This window comes from Cetorhinus maximus, chromosome 2, assembly GCF_964194155.1.
Source record: "Cetorhinus maximus chromosome 2, sCetMax3.hap1.1, whole genome shotgun sequence".
Classification (NCBI taxonomy): domain Eukaryota; kingdom Metazoa; phylum Chordata; class Chondrichthyes; order Lamniformes; family Cetorhinidae; genus Cetorhinus; species Cetorhinus maximus.
In genome coordinates this window covers 224,003,911-224,019,444 of record NC_135880.1, presented here as the reverse complement: position 1 = coordinate 224,019,444, position 15,534 = coordinate 224,003,911, and the positions used below count along the sequence as shown (strand labels likewise).

Genomic DNA, 15,534 nt, shown 5'->3' with positions numbered 1-15,534 from the left:
TCTTCTCCTTTAAATAGCTCCTTCAAACCTACCTCATTGATCAATTGTTTGGCCACACACCTGGCCTTTATTTCTCCTTAGGCAGCTCGGTGTCAAACTTTGTTTGATAATGTTTCCCTGGGAGGTGCCTTTATATTTTATTATGGTTTATTACATTAAAGGTGCTATGTAAAAGCAAGTTTCCATTTTGAGAATGTTGTGGATGGGTCACTAGTAGTCAAATGAAGAAATTAGGCGGGAATTTCCAAGAGAGTGGTCAGAATGTGGAACTCGCTGCCACACGGAGTAGATGAAGCAGGGAACATTAACGCATTTAAGGGGAAGTTTGACCTGCACATGAGGAAGAGAATAAAGGGATTTGAGGAGGGGAAGAAGCAGTGATTATAGTGGGAGGAGGCTTGTGTGGAATAATAACACCAGCATAGACCAGTTAGGCTGAATGGCTTGTTTCTATACTGAAAATATTATGTAACTGTTTGTAAATAAAATGAAAAAGTACATAACTCTGAAACCACCAGCTTAAGAGAAGAACTTTAAAGAAATTACTTCTACAGATTGTTTGATTTTTTTTCACCTTGTTGTACCCATTATGGGGAGAGGACACAAAAATGGAGTTGAGTTAGAAGATCAGCCGTGATCTTATTGAATGGCAGAGTAGGCTTGAGGGGCCGAATGGCCTATTCCTGCTCCTATTTCTTTAAATTATGGCCTGGTTTGATAATAGACTCTCCAGCTATGCCTCCATACCTTGCTTTAGTTGAGCATCTTCTGCTGTTCCTGCACTGGAATATACCCCTTCACTCTACTCTGCATTATTTGGTGGGTTAGTCACGACTCTAGTGTCACATCTAAAGATCTTTTCAAATATTCCCATGAAGAATAAGGATTTACAGGCTCCAATGTGAAGTTCCTTCCATGACTGTAGCCCAGGTATGCCCTGTACACAAAAAGCAGGTCAAATTCAACCCGGCCAATAACTACCCCATCAGCCTACTCTCAATCATCAGAAAAGCGATGGAAGGGGGGCTGACAAGTGGGCAAGTAACATTATCGCCACACAAGTGCCAGGCAATGACCATTTCCAACAAGAGAGAGAATCTAACCATTGCCCCTTGACAGTCAATGGAATTAACATCGCTGAATCCCTCACTATCAACACCCTGGAGGTTACCATTGACCAGAAACTGAACTGGACTAGCCATATAAATACTGTGGCTACAAGAGCAGGTCAGGGGCTAGGAAACCTGCATCAAGTAACTCACTTCCTCAAAGCCTGTCTACCATCTACAAGGTACAAGTCAGGGGTGTGATGGAATATTCTCCACTTGCCTGGATGAGTGCAGCTCCAACAACACTCAAGAAGCTTGGCACCATCTAGGACAAAGCAGTTCGCTTGACTGGCACCACATCCACAAGCATTCACTCCCTCCACCACTGACACACAGTGGCAGCAGTGTGTACCATCTACAAGATGCACAGCAGGAATTTACTAAGGTTCCTTCAACAGCACCTTCCAAACCCACGAACATTACCATCTAGAAGGACAAGAGCAGCAGACACATGAGAACAGCACAACTTGGAAGTTCCCCTCCAAGCCACTCACTGCCATTCCTTCACTGTCAAAGTCTTGGAATTCCCTCCCTAACAGCGCTGTGGGTGTGTCTACACCACATAGACTGCAGTGGTTCAAGAAGGCAGCTCACCACCACCTTCTCAAGGGCAATTAGAGATGGGCAATAAATGCTGGCCTAGGCAGCCATGCCCACATCCAATGAATGAATAAAAAAGGGTCATTCTCAGGCTAGCAGGCTGTAACTAGGGGGCTACCAGAAGGATTAGTGCTTGGGCCCCCGTTATTCACAATCTATATCAATGATTTGGATGTGGGGACCAAATATAACATTGTCAAGTTTGCTGATGGCACAAAAATGTGGGTTGTGAGGAGGGTGCAAAGAGGCTTCAAGGGGATTTAGATGGGCTAAATGAGTGGGCAAGAGCATGGCAGATAGAATATAATATGGAAAAACGGGAAGTTATCCTCTTTGGTAGGAAAAACAAGTGCAGAGTATATTTTAAATAGTGAGAGATTGGGAAGCGTTGATGTTCAAAGGGCCCTGGATGTCCTTGTTCATAAGCCAGTGAAAACTAACATGCAGGTGCAGCAAGCAGTTTAGGAAATCAAATGGTATGTTGGCCTTTATTGCAAGAGGGTTTGAGTACAGGAGCAAAGAAGTCTTGTTGCAATTGTGTAGAGCTTTGGTGAGACTACACCTGGAGTATTATGTACAGTTTTGGCCTCCTTACCTAAGGAAGGATATACTTGCCATAGAGGAATTGCAACAAAGGTTCACCAAACCGATCCATGGAATGGTGGAATTGTCCTATGAGGAGAGATTGAGGAGACTGGGTCTATATTCTCTAGAGTTTAGAAGATTAGCTTCATTGAAGCATCGGTGCAGTTTTGGTCTCCTTATTTAAGGAAGGATGTAGATACATCGGAGGTGGTTCAGAGGAGGTTCACTAGATTGATACCGGGAATGAGTGGGTTGTCTTATGAGGAAAGGTTAGACAGACTGGGCTTGTTTCCACTGGAGTTTAGAAGAGTGAGGGGTGACTTGATTGAAGTACCTAAGATCCTGAATGGTCTTGACAAGGTGGACATGGAAAGGATGTTTCCTCTTGTGGATGACTCCAGAACTAGGGGGCACTGTTTTAAATTTAGGGGTTGCCCTTATAGGACAGCGATGAGCAGAAATGCTTTCTCTCAGAGGATCCTGCAATTTTGGAACTCTCTGCCTCAGAAGGTGGTAGAAGCGGGGTCATTGATTGTTTTTAAGGCAGAGATTCGTGTTAGGCAAGGGTATCAAAGGTAGATGGGAATATGGAACTTGAAACACAAACAGGTCAGCATTGGTCTTATTGAACGGCGGAGCAGGCTCGAGGGGCTGAATGGCCTACTTCTCCTATTTCATATGTTCATATGTTTGTAAGCATATCCAATTCTTACAGGGCTCGACAGGGCAGATGCAGGAAGGATTGATTGAGGGGCAGGGCCCATGGGGTTTAGAACCAGAGGCCACAGCCTCAGAATAAGGGTAGGCTATTTAGGACTGAGATAAGGAGGAATGTCTTCACTCAAAGGTTGGTGAATCTTTGGAATTCTCTAGCTCAGAGAGCTGTGGAGACTCAGTCATCGAGCATGTTCAAGACAGAAATCAATAGATTTCTAGATATCAAAGACATCAAGGGATATGGGGATAGTGTGTGAAAATGGCGTTGAGGTAGACGATCAACCATGACGTAGTTGAATGGCAAAGCATGCTCGAGGAGCCGAATGGCCTACTCCTGCTCCCATTTCCTTCATTCCCCTGAATGACCTAGCTCTCATTTTAAGATTACACCTCCTTATTCTGGACTCCCTTTATCAGAGGAAATAATTTCTCTCCATTTACACTTTCTGTGACATTTCCCTTTCTTTCTTTTCAAAGATTATATTTTTATATAACTTTTAATCTTGTCGCACTTTTCTGTCTTGGGAGCACTAATCCACTCCCCTTGCAGTTCTGAAATATGTTGATAGGATGAGTTGAAGAGGAGGTGGGAGGAGGCTTGTGTGGAGCATAAACACCAAGATGGACCAGTTAGCCAAATGACCTGTTTGTTGCAAATTGGATGCAATACAAGTGGTCTGTTCGGAGACTGCTACTGCTGCTGCAGTCCACCTGGAGGCAGTAGGGAACATTCCACCCCCCACCACCCCAGCCATTCACTCCAACTTGTCCATGGTGGTGTTTATGCTCTATATAAGCTTCTCTTTTCTATAGAAAAGAACCCCAGCCTGTTTAATCTTTCCTGATAGCTCTAACCTCTCCGTTCTGCTACTATCTGTTTGCACCTTCTCTAGTGCCTCTATGTCCACAGGCTGTTTGATGATTCTTCTCCGCACAGTGCAGTTTTTCCCTGCTTCGTTTGTGGGTTGTTGCTCTGGGTGCAATCCCAGCTGTTTAATTTTGGGGCTGATTCTCTTCAGTTGAGACACGTCACACACTGCATGCTGGAAACACAAGCAAATTTGTCGCATGTGTAACGTTTACAATTGTTTCTTTTTTTATTATTATTGCATGTCCTTGTCCCTTTTTCTCCAAGTTCACTTAGTTAATGAGTCTATGAATTCAATGGGTTAGTGCGGGTGTGGGCCCAAGCACAACTGGCCTTTCAAAGAGCTAGTACAAGCATGATAGGCCACATGGCCTCCTTCTGTGCTGTAAGTTTCTATGATTCTAACTTCATCATCCCTGAGCCACACGCTGTGATGGGAGGATTTATTCAAGGGTTGCTCTGATGCAAGTCAGTAGGAAGTGACTCAAAATGGCTCTGGGGTAATGATCATATTGAATAATGCCAATCCCTGTCTTTGCCTACTATCTCACCCTGGTATTGTGCGCATAATAATGCAGCTCACCTTATAATAAACCTTAATTAATAACACTTGTTCTTTTTTCTCCTTAATAGAATGCCTTATTTTAAATGACGAACCCTGGAATAGTCCAGCCAACCAAAGGACTCCATAGTGACCATGGTGCCTTGTGAATTGGGTGAGTTTCTTGTGCACAAGGCAATGAATTTAGCAGCATTTGAACTGTTAGTGCGTAATGATGTGATTTTCATATCGTATCAACAGAAGAATATTTAAGAACAGCAAAAGGGCCTTTTAGCCCCAACAAGACCATCCCTAATCTCACCCACCTATCCTTTCACCTCAATCCCATTTACCCACCTTCTTACCATATTGCCCAAGGTGTTGGGTGGGGGTACAGTAATGGTTATGTTATTGGATTAATAATCTGGAGACATGAATTTACATCCCACCATGGCATCTGAGAATTTAAATTCAGTTAATTAAGTAAACCTGGAATAAAAGGCTGGTATCAGTAATGGTGACCACGAAACTACTGGAATGTCATATTTTAAAATAGAGGTGTTGCCAGACCAGGAACCAATGTTGGTCAGTGAGCACAGGGGGAGATGGGTGAACAGGATTTTGTGCGAGTTAGGATAAGGGCAGGGGAGTTTTGGATGAGCTCAAGTTTTTTGGAGGATAGAATGAGAAAGGCCGGCCAAGAGACCAATGGAATAGTCACCACTCTCATCCACTTCTTTGAGCTAACTGGCTGCCTCTTGTCTTCTACCTCATCTCTCTGATCTAAGATTCATTCCCCCCTCACTCCTCAACCCCATCACTCCCATCATTCGGTCTCAAACTGTTGGGGAACTCAGAGAACAATCTTCTGAAATCCAAAATTGACTTTTCGTGGAATTGAACCAGAATGGGGCAATTTAATGGTGTGAGGTCAGTGAGAAATATACTGGAGATTTTCCCCAATTTATTTACTAAGGGTTCTGTATGTTCTGGGGGGTCAGAGGTTCTGCTAATGTGATCTGACTAAGGTAGAGCTGTCCAAGCATATGTGTTGTCAACGGGTGGCTGAATTTCACTTCATGTTGCAAACAAAAATTGAGCAAGTGCTAATAAAACCCAATGGCTCAGAGGGTGCATTCACATTCATTGCAGGGAGTTGAACTAAGTGGGCCGTACAGATCAGCAGCTCACAGTTCAGTCCCCTGGTCTGTGCAGAATCTGTTGCTCTCAGCATCCCTGAGTTAATCAGGGGAAAATCAGCCAATGGACCTTGCCATGCCAAGGATGCCGCTTGAGGGTGTGGATGGGTGTAAACGTCAGGTGCTGTCAGTATCATTGCCTAGCTTCACACATGAAGAGCAATTATTAGCCACATTGGAACAGGAGGAGACCATTCAGCCCCTCGAGCCTGTTCTGATGTTCATCTAGGTTACGGCTGTACCTCAATTCCACTTACCAGCCTCAGCTCTGTATCCCTTAATACCGTTACCCAACAAAAATCAGCTGATCTAAGTGGGGAAATGGTGGTGTAGTGGTAATGTCATTGGACTAGTAATCCAGAGGCCCAGGCTAAAGTCCTAAGGAATGGGTTCACATTTCATCATGGTTGCTGGTGGAATTTAAATTCAATTAATTAATTGAAAGCTATTCTCCTTAATGGTGCCATGAAAATATCATCAATTGTTGTAAAAACCCATATGGTTCACTAATGTCCCTTTAAGGGAGGAAACCTATCCTTGACCTTCTGGCCTAAATTTGACTCCAGATCCCCAGCAATGTGGTCTTAACTGCCTCTGAAATGGCCTAGCAAGCCATTCTACTCACGGGCAATTAGGGATGGGCAATAAATGCTGACTGGGCCAGCGAAGCCCACATCCCAATAAAGATTCATCTTAAAAAGCGGTAATGTAACAGAAAACTGTGAGCACTCTTGGAACCATATCCCAGCAGGAGTCCAAACCATCATTAGAGGGGAGAGAAAGCAGACAAGGGGAGGGGTAGAACATAAGAAATAGGAGCAGGAGGAGGCCATCCAACCCCTCAAGCCAGCTCCACTATTTAATCCGATCATGGCTGAATTTCTATCTTAAACCCACTTTCCCACTCAATCCCCAGAGTCTCTCAGCATCTACCCTATCAAGCTCTCTCAGAATAGTATACACTTCAATGAGAATACCTCCATTCTTATGATGATAATAAACTTTTTTAGATCTTTCATAGAGTCTTCTCCCTCCATTCCCTGAGTTTCTTGATAAGAGACATCAGTTCAGTGAGGCTACAACAAAAACAGAAAATGCTGGAAAAACTCAGCAGGTCCAACAGCATCTGTGCAGAGGAAAACATAGTTAATGTTTCGAGTCCGTATGACTAAGCCGTGCGGACTCGAAATGTTAACTCTGTTTCTCTCTTCACAGATGCTGTTAGACCTGCTGAGTTTTTCCAGCATTTTCTGTTTTTGTTTCAGATTTCCAGCATCCACAGTATTTTGCTTTTATCTTAGTTCAGTGAGGCTGCCTAGCTCAGATTATTTAAGGAAGGGACATTTCCATTTGTGACATCAGCCAGGTCATCTTTTCTGTTTTTTACATTTCCCCCTTGTCATCTAGGTTGATGTCCAGTGTAAAGTTAGTATCTCTGGGTGTGATTTGTCTTTATCTTTGTCTGTGGAAGGCCTTCATTCTTAAGCAGTCTGACAAGTTCCTTGGATATCAGGCTAAATGAGGCTGGGGCAGTCCAGGAGAAAGTTCATGGTGAAAAATTGTCCTTAATTTACATTTATTGATACAGTTGGGTTGAAGATATATGATTGCATTGACAGGTTTGTATCAAATTCTTTCGTTTTAACATCTTAAAGCATTGGACAAAGGAATTTCACATGAACACCCTTGCTGCTGATATCAGCATGCTTCTTGCCTCTGAGGTATCAGCCTTGGCCCAGTGGATAACGCCATCACCTTTCAGTCAGATGGTCATAGTTTGAAGTCCCACCCTTGACCACATAAAACGGGTTGACATTCACAATGCAGTGCTAAAGAGTGCTGCCCTGTCAGAGGTGCCATCCTTGGGATGAGATGTCAAAATAAGGCCCCCTCGAGAAAATGTAAAACAAACTCCGACACTCTTTTGAAGAAGAGCAGGGGAATTCTCCAATGCAAAAACAGAATTACCTGGAAAAACTCAGCAGGTCTGGCAGCATCGGCGGAGAAGAAATCAGTTAACGTTTCGAGCCTTCATGGATTTCCAGCATCCACAGTAGCTTTTAGCTTTTTGTTTTTATTAGAATTCTCCAATGGCCTGGCCAATGTTTATTCTTCAAAACAGTTTATCTGGTCATTTACCTCATGCTGTTTGTGGGATCTTGCTGTGCAAAAATGGGCTGTGGTATTTCTCCACAACAGTGACCGCATTTCAAAACTACTTCATTGGCTGTGAAACACTTTGAGATGTCAGTGCAAGACTTATCTTTATTTCTTTCCTAAATTGCTTGTCTTATTTAGAAAGTGTTTTCATTATTATAGCTCCTACATCAACATTTATTATGGTAATTGCCTATGTTACCATGTCACACCAAAGTTACCACACCGCCCCACCCTCGCAACCCCCCTCCCACAACGAACTGGCGTTGACCCTGCAGGGCCACAATCTTTCATCTCCCAGCTCCTCAGTGAAACCCCTGTGCTACCAACCATATTTCCCTGCTTCTTAATTGCAGTAAGTTTTGCTGCTTAAATATACATAATGACATAAGCAGCTGAAGACAGCAATTCGGCTATTCAGCCCCTCGAGCCTGCTCCATCATTCAAGAGGATTTTGGCAGATTTTCAACCTCAATTCTACTTTCCCACGCAATCCCCTTATCCATTGATTCCCTTGATACCTAAAAATCTATCGATCTCTTAAATGTTATCAATGACTGAGCATTCACAGCCTTCTGATTTAGAGAGCTTCAAAGATTTACAACGCTGTGTAAAGAAATTTCTCCTAAATTCCTAAATGGCCGGCCCCCTGTGTCTCCTAGTTCTAGGCTCTCCAGCCAAGGGAAACAGCCTCTCAACATCCATTCTGCCAAGTCCTCTGAGAATTTTATACATTTCACTGAGATGATCTCTCAATTTTCTAATTTCCCGTGAGTGTAGGCCCATTCTACGCAATCTCTCCTCATAGGACAATTCTCTCTTCACAAGAATCAGTCTAGTGACCCTCAGTTGCACTCTAAGGCAAGTAGATCCTTCCTAGGTAAGGAGACCAAAATTGTCCTCAGTACTCCAGGTGTGGTCTCAAGCTCTATATAATGACAGTAAGACTTCCTTACTCTTATACGCAAACTCCCTTGCAATGAAGACTAACGTACCATTTACCTTGGCTTGATGCACCTGCAAGATAATTTGCTGTGACTTGTGTGCTAGGACCCCAACTCCCTCTGAAAACTAACATTTAAAAAAACTCTAGCATTTCCATTCTTCCTATCAAATTATTTCACATTTCCCCATATTATACTCCATCTGCCACCCCTTATCCAACCACTTAAATACATGTATTTGTGTATGTGAGGGTGAGAGTAAGGATGTATATGAGGGTGTGAGTACATGTGTATGTGAGGGTGTGAGTAAGGGTGTATAAGGGTTTGAGTGAGCGTGTATGTGAGGGTGTAAGGGTGTATGAAGGCGTGAGTGAGTGTGTGTGTGTGAGGGTGTGAGTAAGGGTGTATGAGGGTGTGAGTGAGCATGTATGTGAGGGTGTAGGGGTGTATGAAGGTGTGAGTGAGTGTATATGAGGGTATGTGAGTGAGTATATGAGGGTGTGAGGGTGTATGAAGGTGTGAGTGAGTGTGTATGTGAGGGTGTGAGTGAGTGTATATGAGGGTATGTGAGTGAGTATGTGAGGGTGTGTGAAGGTGTGAGTGAGTGAGTGTATGTGAGTGAGTATGTGAGGGATTATGAAGGTGTGAGTGTATGGAGGGTGTGAGTGAATGTATATGAGGGTATGTGAGTGAATATGTGAGGGTGTGCGCTTGGGTGTGTGTGCGCAAAGGGCTGTGCGCGAGGGTGAGAGGGTGAGGGGGTGAGTGTGAAGGGACGAGGGTGAGAGGTGTGAGGGTGAATATGTACACAGAGACCTCTTTCACAGCACAATCTTGTAGCTGTAATATGCTGGGGTAATGTGGTGATGTCTGTTACTTAATTAAAACCAGATACCTGTTATGGTTGACCTTGCTAGCGAGAGCCGTGTGAGGCACACTGAAGGGAAAACAATGAATCTTTGTGCTTGAGTGTGGTTGGAGAGAAAAAAAAAGCAGATTGCAGAGAAAGAGAGAGAGAGAGAGAGCGAGAACCCAGCTGAACACGACAAACCTTTCTTTCTACCTGCTTGCTAAGATGTGTCTGGAACACTGGACACCCCACTGACTGATGTAAGTAACTGTTGTGCACTAAACCCGAAGAATCTTTTAAAAAAGACTCTACGCCCAGGTATTGTGCGATGACATTTTCTCACAAAAAGAAACCCTGAGGATAAAGGAGGCTGGATCAGCAGTCTGCCTAGTAATGGACAGCCTGTCTGGCATGTAGCCCAGTGCTGTTAAAGCTATGTCACTGGTAGAGTTCAGTTGGCACAGAGGAGTCTGAATCTAAATAGGCTTCCAATATTTTTGTTGAACACACATGAGAATTTGTTCTGGGCAGCCTCTTAGACACGGAGATTCAGTTGAGGGGAGTTAACTAGGCTTTTCCCTTTCTTGAGCAACTGTTCACAGGCAGTGATCGAGTCCTGGGGTGCAGTTAACTCTTTGAGTGCCACGTAGCGCTTTGAGCTTTCAAGCTAGGAGTGAGGGTAATGAAGGGATTGTGCGATGCGAGATCAGGGGGCAGGTGAAGTGGCGTTGAGTCTCTCAGACCAGAGGCACCCCAAGGGCCTAAGTACCCCCTCCACTCAGCACCCATTCTGAGGTGTGTCGGGTTGCCCCGAGTCTCCAAGAACATTGGAGGGAGGGGTATATCTACAACAACAAAAACATGCATTTATATAGCATCTTTAACATAGCAAAAGTCATAGCCGAGTGGTCTCTGGCTTCAGGAGGAGGTGATGTGAATAACACCACGCAGCCTCCGATGAAGGCTAAGCTGCAACCAAAAAACCCAAGAGGAGTATTCCCCTCGAGTTGTTCCACCACTTAACTAGATCATTGCTGATTTCTGGCTTAACTCCATATACCCAACTCTGTTTCATGTTCTTTAATACCCTTGGTTAACAAAAATCCATCACTCTCAGATTTAAAATTAACAGTTAACCTAGCACCAACTTCCGTTTCCATGAAAGAGCCTTTCCACTATCTTTCACTTGTAAAAATGGTTCCTAGTTTCACCCCTGAAAGAAATGGCTCTAATTTTTAAGCTATGTCCCCTGGCCCTAGACTCCCAAACAAGTAGAAATAGTTTGCCTCTATCTAGCCAATCTCCAAGTATTACAACCCCAATTTGTGAAATCTTTCCTTTCAATTTAACCCTTATTCTAGTTATCATTCTTATTGAAACATATAAGATCCTGAGGGGACTTGACAGGGTGGATGCTGAGAGGATGTTTCCCCTTGTTGGACAGACTAGAACTAGGACCATAGTTTAAAAATCAGGGGTCCCCCGTTTAAGACAGAGATGAGGAGAATTTTTTTCTCTCAGAGGATTATTAGAATGTGGAATGCTCTTTCCCAGAGGGCAGTGAAGGCTGGGTCACTGAATATTTTTAAGGATGAGTTAGATAAATCCTTGATTGACAAGGGAATCAGGAAAGTGAAGGTTTTTTTTTCACTCATGGGGTGTGGCTAGGCCAGCATTTATTTATTGCCCTTGAGAAGGTGGTGGTGAGCTGCTTTCTTGAACCGCTGCAGTCCATGTGCTGTAGGTACACCCACAGTGCTTTTAGGGAGGGAGTTCCAGGATTTTGACCCAGTGACAGTGAAGGAACGGCGATATATTCCCAAGTCAGGACGGTGAGTGGCTTGGAGGGGAACTTCCAGGTGCTGGTGTTCCCATGTGTCTGCTACCCTCGTCCTTCTAGGTGGTAATAGTTGTGGATTTGGAAGATGCTGTCGAAGGAGCCTTGGTGAGTTGCTGCAGTGTATCTTGTAGATGGTACTCACTGCTGCTACTGTGCGTCGGTGGTGGAGGGAGTGAATGTTTTCGGATGGGGTGCCATTTAAGTGGGCTGCTTTGTCCTGGATGGTGTCAAGCTTCTTGAGTGTTGTGGGAGCTGCACTCATCCAGGCAAGTGAAGAGTATTCCATCACACTCATGACTTGTGCCTTGTTGATGGTGGACAGGCTTTGGGGAGTCAGGAGGTGAGTTACTCACCACAGGATTCCTAGTCTCCGACCTGCTCTTGTAACCACAGTATTTATATGGCCTGTCCAGTTCAGCCTTTCGACAATGGTAACCCCCAGGCCACAATCAGATCAGCCATGATCTTATCAAATGCTGGAGCAGGCTCAAGGGACCGAATGTCCTACTCCTGCTCCTAATTTGTATGTTTGTATGGATTCTGGTAAATCTACGCTGCACTTCCTCCAAGGACAATGTATCCTTCCTAAGGTGTGGTGACCAGAGCTGTTCACAATATTCCAGGTATGATATGACTAGCTCTGAAACATGACTTCTACCCCCTTGCACTCTAGTCTTCTAAATATAAAGACCAGCCTAACATTAGCCTTTGTGATTATTTTCTGTTCATTTTTTAATTTATTCCTTCATGGGATGCAATGCCATAGCTGGGCCAGAATTTTTGCCCATCCCTCATTGCCCTCGAGAAGGTGGTGATGAGCTGCCTTCTTGAGCTGCTGCAGTCTGTGTGATGCAGGTTGGGAATTTTAATGATCCATGTACAAGAACCCCCTAAGTCTCTTTGGATCTCTAATGTTCCTGACATCTCACCTTTTAGAAAGTACTTCGGTCTGCACTTCATAAGTACTTCATTGGCTGTGAAAAGACTTTGAGACGTCTGGTGGTCGTAAATAGCACTATATAAATGCAAGTCTTTCTTTTTAAGTCCAAAGTGGTGACCTTGTACTTGCCCACATTGAAATTTCTTTGCCACAGTTTTGTCCAGTTATTGATGTATTAATATCTCTGTAATTTTTGCATTCATTTACACTAATTATAATGCTGCCTTACCTGTACAGATATTTTTGACCTTGTGATGTATTACACTGTATCAGTTTCTAGCCCATAGTAGAGGATATCACTGGGTTTGGAAAGAGGTATTCTGTTTGACCCCTCCTTCTCAGCCCTCCCAACATTAATGAAGAGCAGACAGCTAATTAGCAGCCTATAATTAGGGGGAGGTGGTGGCATAGTGGTATTGTCACTGGACTAGTAATCCAGAGACCCAGGGTCATACTCTGGGGTCCTGGGTTTGAATCCCATGAACGAATAAAAAAAAATCACTCTCCCTTAGATACCCAGGGACTAAGAGGTGAATCAGCAATATCTGGGGCAGTTGTGTGTGTGCGTGTGTATAAGTACAGGTACCCAGACAGATGTTGGACAAAGAATGGATGCTGTTCACCTGTGTCGGACAGTGAATATTGTAACCATTATTAAAAGGCCATGCAATTGTGTTCTTTTTTAAATCCCCTTTTGGTGTCCTCCCCACCTTGAATGCCTCCTGCTTGAAAGACTAATTTTACCACTAGTAGCTCACCAAATCTGCCATTCTTTACACATGAGCTTTGAATTAACTTTCAACTAGGGAAGGCATCATACCAAAGACAGGTCCTAAAGGAAAGTAGAAAGCCTTGTATTTCTATCAGATCTTTCATGATCTGATGGCATCCCAACTTGCTTTAAAAATAATGAAATACCTTTGAAGTGTAGCTACCGCTTTCAATGCAGGGAAACGTGGTGACCAATTTGTGCACAGCAAGCTCCCAGAAAACAGTATGACAATGACCAGATAACTTTTTAGTGCTGTTGGTTGAAGGATAAAGATTAGTCAGGACACTGAGGAGAACTCCACTATTCTTCTTCAAAATAGTGCCATAGGATCTTTTGCATCCACCTGAGAGGGCCAATGGGGCCTCGGGTTAATGTCTGATCTGAAAACAGCACCTCTGACAGTGCAGCACTCCTCTCAATACCAGATTGTTGTAAAAACCCAATGGGGTTCACCGATGCCCCTTTAGCTAGGGAAATCTGCCATCTTACCAAATCTTACCCAATATGTGACTCTAGCCCCACACCAACATGGTTGACTCTTAATTGCCCTTTCTTATCAAACTGTTTTCAATGGTTCAAGAAGACCACCCTCCCCGCTTCTCAGGTTAATTAGGGATGGGCAATAAATGCTGGCCTTGCCATCGATGCCCACACCCTGAGAATTAATCTGTTTTTCCATTCAACAGCAAAACATAGATAGTCATAAAAAAAGGTGGCAATCATAAAAGATATAAGTCTGCATGAAGTTGAGGATAAGCATCAAATATTATTACTTCCTCCAAACACTTACAAGTGATTTTGCAGTTAACATGCGTTTTTACCATCCACAATCCTTTAAGCTGTTTGAGTTTGGAGATTATTATTAAAAACAAAAATAATAATTATTGAACAGGCATGTTTTTACGTGCTCATGTCCCAGTGTGGAAACAAAATTAAACCAAATCGCTATTCATCTCAATTATCTTATTATCTGGAGTACTATCTAATGTTATATTTAGTGATTTGTTGGAAAGCAGTATTTGCCTGGAGAATTTTGACCTGCATTCAGACCCTGCCACAGCTTTCCTTCCAAAGCATTACAGCCCATGCTCATTGTAAGCCAACAGTAATTATATAATATTTATTATATTATATAATTCCTGATTTGTTCATTGCTGGGTATATTCTCTCAGACTGTGACCCCTTCTGGTAGAAGGGGTAATTACGTTCACTCCGAAAGTGAAATGAATACCCCTTTTATGTAAGGAGCTGGCCTCCATAATTCATTTTACTTTTTTTTTAATTCGTTCTTGGGAAGTGAGCTTTGCTGGCAGGGCCGGCATTTATTGTCCATCCCTCATTTTTTTTTTCTCCAAAAAACATACTTTATTCATTTTATAAATGAACATTTCATGACGGTTCAAAGTTGACATTGTATAGAGAGCAAAACAAATCAGTTTCTCCCAATCCTATTTTTACTCACTCCATTTTCATTTATTTTTCGATATATTCAATGTCCATTACATGTTAAACATGTAGCCCGAGGGGTTTTCCAGTTTCCAGTCGCTCGGTGTACCAAGGCTGAAAGGCCTTGGACTGTGGCCTTTCCCCACTGTGCCTTTGCTCCAAGCTTTAGTGCATCCCTCAGCACGTAGTCCTGGACTTTGGAATGTGCTAGCCTGCAACACTCAGTCGTGAACAGCTCTTCGCACAGGAAGACCAACAATTGCCCGTCACTGCCCTTGAGCAGGTCACCCACAATGGAGTGTCTTTCTGGGCCATTTCAGAGGTCAGTTAAGAGTCAACCACATTGCCATGGGTCTGGAGTCACATGTGGGCTAGACCGCATAAGGATTTCCTTCCGTGGAGCACATTATTGAACCAGATGGGTTTTTATCACAATCTGGTAGTTTCATTATTATTAATAATTAGGTAGCATTTTATTCCAATTTTATTAATTAGTTGAATTTAAATTCATTGGCTGGCCTGTTGGGGTTTGAATTCATGTCTCCACAGCATTAGTCCAGGCCTTTGGATTACTAGTCCAGTAACATTGCCGTTATGTTTCCATCCTCAGGGGGATTTCTCCCATTTGCTCCTGAATGTACCATTCTAAGGGTGCGGGCAGCAACTCCCTCTTTCCCCACCCTCCCTCCCCACCTCAATACCACACCCCGAACCTCAGCCTAGCACCTGTGACCTTATGTGTGTGACATTAGGAGGTAATTCAACAGCAGCTATTTAACTGCATGGGGCATCACAGCCCAGTCTGATTTTTGTCCTCATATGGCCTCACTTTTTCCAGGGGTGAGGGCATATGGTCATTGGATTGTTAAAAGGAAGAGGATTTCCTACTCCCTAGGCAAGAGATTGGAGGTCAATTATATGAACCCCAATTGCCTGTCTTGGTTGAGATTACACGCAAATATTTAT

The 15,534-nt window shown here is 43.5% G+C and overlaps 1 protein-coding gene across 3 annotated transcripts in view; it reads left to right on the top strand.

Annotated features, from left to right (window-relative positions):
- Positions 1-15,534, top strand: part of LOC144671341 (uncharacterized) — a 318,999-nt gene that overhangs the window by 219,664 nt on the left and 83,801 nt on the right. For all 3 annotated transcript variants that reach the window (XR_013573914.1, XR_013573913.1, XM_078533193.1), the window contains one exon: positions 4,513-4,595. The gene's annotated coding sequence lies outside the window, so the exon portion shown is untranslated. The remainder of the gene's footprint in view (positions 1-4,512; positions 4,596-15,534) is intronic.